The sequence below is a fragment of the Hypanus sabinus genome, unplaced genomic scaffold (assembly GCF_030144855.1).
Source record: "Hypanus sabinus isolate sHypSab1 unplaced genomic scaffold, sHypSab1.hap1 scaffold_2461, whole genome shotgun sequence".
NCBI lineage: Eukaryota > Metazoa > Chordata > Chondrichthyes > Myliobatiformes > Dasyatidae > Hypanus > Hypanus sabinus.
This window is the reverse complement of record NW_026780583.1, coordinates 23,722-28,738: the sequence shown is the minus strand read 5'-3', so window position 1 is coordinate 28,738 and position 5,017 is coordinate 23,722. Positions and strand designations below refer to the sequence as shown.

Here is a 5,017-nt window from a genome sequence, read left to right as displayed (position 1 = left end):
CGATCAAAAAGCCCAGCATTCCATCCCCAGACCATATTTCGTGCATTCTGAACGTCTGGGTTTCTTTCTTCTACCTCCACCCAGGCGGAGGGTAAGGAACAAGACACCAGATGTATCGGCAACAATGCCACGGGAATCGGAGGGCAGAGTACTGAATTGCTTCGAGGCGACAGACAGAAACAAAAACGAACCAGGGCTCATAAGAGAATCTGAATGTTACCATCTTTATAAAGACACTGGAGAACGAGTGTTTCCCACTGATTCATTCAGAGTCCAGAGTGTTTCTTAAACTGAAGCATTGGGTGAGCACGCGGTCTGCAAAGTGCTGAGCAGTAGATTCGTGACAATATTTATCATGTTTATTCATTATTATTCATCTTTAGGTTTTGTTTCATATTTTGCTGGTTTTGTAGTAGTCTACTGTTGTAGTCAGAACTTTACCAGCCTCCCTGGTGGTCTAGTGGTTAGGATTCGGCGCTCTCACCGCCGCGGCCCGGGTTCGATTCCCGGTCAGGGAATTAAGATATTGCCTGTTTATTTAATGTGCTTATTTTAAATTATTTTGTGTATTCATTGCTTCCACAAGAACCCGATTCCTGTCTATGCTTACCTGCATCCGCCTGATTCAGCACCATAAAACCACAAAATATACGAGCAGAACATGGCATTGAGAAAAATATCGCAGGTGCAGTCTCAATAAAGATGGAAATAACTGTGCGAGGTCTTACAGACAATAACTTGCAATCGATACAATGTAGGTTTGATCTTCTTCACTCCTCACTGCAACTCAATCCACTCAGAGACGCTGTCTCTCTGTAGAAGAGGGTGACCATACATTTCCCATATTGGACTCTGGTCCTACTCACTCAGTTTGCCGACATCTCCTTGACTCATCTGCACGGGGTCATCACTGCTCAAATCTCAGTGAGTGTTGTCAGGTCCAGCCGGGTTTATTGCCGTGTGCACAGGGACGGTGAGGAACAGGTACAATGAAAGACTTGCAGCATCATTGCAGGCACGAAAAGACAGACAGTACGCAAAACATATATTGTACAATTCTGCGTCATTAACAAAAGATGGATATCAATCTTGTGCCAGTTTCAGCCTTGGAAATGATTCCTCAGGCAAACTGATGCCATAGATTGCGAACTATTATATCCACGGGAGAGCATCCAGGCCCAAGAAAGGCTGTTTATTCCTTTTCTTTAAACAGACAGACAACAGAAAGAAGGGGAGTGTCTAGTCCTTTTCAGCCAGCCTTGGCATTCAATAAGATCTGGCTGGCCCAGACTTTTTTCTCAATCCTCCCTCCCCCCCATACAGCAGTTGCCGGTCAAAAGTCGGCCGGTCACCTCCACCAAATCTTCGACCGTCTCCCCAGGAGAGAGGAGATAAACTTGTGTCGCCGGCCTTTATTTCGACGCCCTGACAGCGCCCCCAGCTTCGATCAGAAGCCTATTGATATTAATGTTATATAATGGGACATTGTACTGAGCTTTGCTCGGTATTGACGGGACTTTAGGGAGGCAGAAGCAGTCAGAGTCTGTGGGAGGGAACAACTCTTGGGTGAAACCCTTTCCGCAACTGGATAACACGTTGGATTGACATCTGCATACACGAATGGGAGCTAGGTAGGTTGCACGTCATTTGACAAGATTTGTTGATATCGGACAATTACACCGCTCACTGACGATTGGCGAGGGTGATTTTGACGGAAGGTCAGCGAACCGATTTGTCTATGGCAATAGGGGGGGTCGCTCGCTGGACAAAAGAGCAATGGGGACTCTGTACAATGAGGGATATGAAACCGGCGAAAGCTTTTCACGTTCAGAGACCGTGCTGCCCACTTCAGTGAAAGAATGAAGTCCACTTCTTTACAGTGACGCTGAAATATCCGTTCTCTGCATTTGATTCTTTTACTTTTACAAGTCGGTAAAGCAGCAAACTACAAAGCGTTTAAGCTGCCCAGAGGGGGATTGATCAGAGTCGTAATAGAAATGAAAGTTTCACAATGAGTGTAAAAATCTCTAAATCTGCAGCAGCCAGGATGTTAAATTTTTATTGGCAGTGAGGTTTCTATTCCCTGGCGCTGCAGTCTGAGCGCTGCAAACAGGATTCGAACATGGCGCGGAGAATCCCCTTTGGATTTCAAGTCCAACGCCTTAACCACTCGGCCATCGCAGCTCCATCAATGTTCATTGATGAACACTGTAGCACTACAACTGAAGTGATGGTTGTACTTGATTTATTTTCGGTAACGGAAAAGGTGATTCATCATTCTAATACAAATAGTATAATTCGACAGCTTTGGAATTTGTTTCAACACAGTTACGTCAGAACGTGAGTGTGGAAGGATAACACTGCTGTTAGCATCGTAAATGAAGCAGATTTCCATTGTTGGGGATAAAGGTCAGGATCAGAATCAGGTTTATAACGAAGGACATATGTCAACATTACATTGTTGTTATATATTCTACCCCTCCTGAACCGAATGTTAAAATTGCATTTGCCTTCCGTTACCGCTGACTAAGCCTGGAAGTAAACATTCAGGGAATATTGCACAAGTTCACTCTGCACCTCTGATTTCAGAAAACCTTCTCCATTTAGAGACTTTTTTATCCTTTCTTCCAAGGTGCACGATGATTTATTTGACAAATCTCCGCCCTTTCTCCTCAACTGTCTTTGATCTTCAATGTGCTCCGAATCTTTGGAGTTATTTAACACATTGAAGTCAGGCTGCCTTTCTTTTATTCTCCTAACTTCCTTCTTTCAGAGTGGAGTGACAGTCATAATTTTCCAGTCATCGGGATCTATTCTCGAATATCAAGTCGTCACTTTTATTGTCATTTCGACCATAACTGCTGGTACAGTACATAGTAAAAATGAGACAACTTTTTCTGGACCGTGGTGGTACATAGCACAGTACAAAAAACTAGAGTGAACGACATAAAAAGCAACACAGAATTAAACTACACGAGACTACAGACCTACCCAGGACTGCATGAAGTACACAAAACAGTACAGGCATTACAATAAATAATAAACAAGACAGTAAGGTCTCTGTCCAGGCTCTGTGTATTGGGGACTCTGATAGCTTGGGGGGAAGAAACTGTTACATCGTCTGGTCGTGAGAGCCCGATTGCTCCGGTATCTTTTTCCCAGACGGCAGGAGGGAGAAAAGTTTGTAGGAGCGGTGCTTGTGGTCCTTCATAATGCTGTTTCCTTTGCGGATGCAGCGTGTCGTGTAAATGTCCGTGATGGCGGGAAGAGAGACCCCGATAATCTTCTCAGCTGACCTCACTATCCGCTGCAGGGTCTTGCGATCATGAATGGTGCAGGTTCCGAACCAGGCAGTGATGCAGCTGCTCAGGATACTCTCAATACAACCCCTGTAGAATGCGATTAGATGCGGGTCTGGGAGATGGACTTTCCTCAGCCTTCGCAGAAAGTAGAGACGTTGCTGGGCTTTCTTTGCTATGGAGCTGTTGTGTATATATAATGATACGAGAAGGAGGGCCTACAGAATCTCGTCAGTTACCACTTCCAGAACCCTTGTGTGTAGTCCAACTGGTCCCGATGACATCTAACTTCAGTCCTTTCAGCTCCAAAGGCACCTTCTCCAGGTGATAACATCCACTCTCACTGATGCCCTCTGACACGTGATCCTCGGTGCCATTATGCTGGTGTCTTCCACAGAGCAGCCTGGCGCAAAATATTCATTCAGTTTGTCCCTTTACTTTTTCCCCCATTACTGCTTCTTCCGCGTCATTTTCCAGCTTTCGGATACTCACTCTCGCATCCCTTTTATTCTTCATGGTGTTTTCTCTATTATTAGCCATTTAGTTTATTCCTCTCATCAAATTTTATTTGCGTTCTTCTGTATTTTGAAAGCATCCCAAACCTCTGGCTTCCCACTAAGGTTTGCTATATTATAAACCCACATTTTTGTCTTTATTCTGTCATTACTTTCCAGTATTAGCCATTGTTGCTTCATCCTCCCCATCGAATATTTTTTCTTATTTGTGATGCATCTATTCTGCGCATTTCCAGTTGCCCCTAGAACAGCAGCCCTGCTGGATCTGCCGTTAGCCCTGCTGGTTCCCCTTTCTAATCGACTTGACCAGCCCTAGACGGGAGGCGAAGCCTAGCGGGACGACCCCGACCATGGGAATGCACCCGGCGATGGCCTGTCCTTGCCGGTCTACATCGCGTCTCAGGTTCTCCAATGGGGTCACACATCCCGGTTCACCTGCCACACCGGGAGTGATCGGACCCTGGTAACGGACCCGGCCATCGCCTGTACGTGCCGGTCTCCGTCAGGCCTCAGGTTCTCCAATGGGGTCACACATCCCGGTTCAACTGCCACCCCTGGAGTGATCCGACCATGGTAACGGACCCGGCGATCGCCTGTACGTGCCTGTCTCCATCAGGCCTCAGGTTCTCCAATGGGGTCACACATCCCGGTTCACCTGCCACCCCGGGAGTGATCGGACCCTGGTAACGGACCCGGCGATCGCCTGTACGTGCCGGTCTCCGTCAGGCCTCAGGTTCTCCAATGGGGTCACACACCCGGTTCACCTGCCACCCCGGGAGAGATCGGACCCTGGTAACGGACCCGGCGATCGCCTGTACGTGCCGGTCTCCATCGGGACTCAGGTTCTCCAATGGGGGCACACATCTCGGTTCACCTGCCACCCCGGGAGTGATCGGACCCTGGTAACGGACCCGGCGATCGCCCGTACGTGCCCGTCTCCGTCAGGCCTCAGGTTCTCCAATGGGGGCACACATCCTGGTTCACCTGCCACACCGGGAGTGATCGGACCCTGGTAACGGACCCGGCGATCGCCTGTACGTGCCGGTCTCCGTCAGGTCTCAGGTTCTCCAATGGGGGCACACATCCCGGTTCACCTGCCACCCAGGGAGTGATCGGATCCTGGTAACGGACCCTGCGATCGCCTGTACGTGCCCGTCTCCGTCAGGCCTCAGGTTCTCCAATGGGGGAACACATCCTGGTTCA

At 48.1% G+C, this 5,017-nt stretch overlaps 1 non-coding gene across 1 annotated transcript; it reads left to right on the top strand.

Moving 5' to 3' along the window:
* Nucleotides 1-446: 446 nt before the first annotated feature.
* On the top strand, nucleotides 447-518 carry trnae-cuc (transfer RNA glutamic acid (anticodon CUC)). Its single transcript has one exon. It is a non-coding gene; the product is annotated as a tRNA-Glu (tRNA).
* Nucleotides 519-5,017: the final 4,499 nt, after the last annotated feature.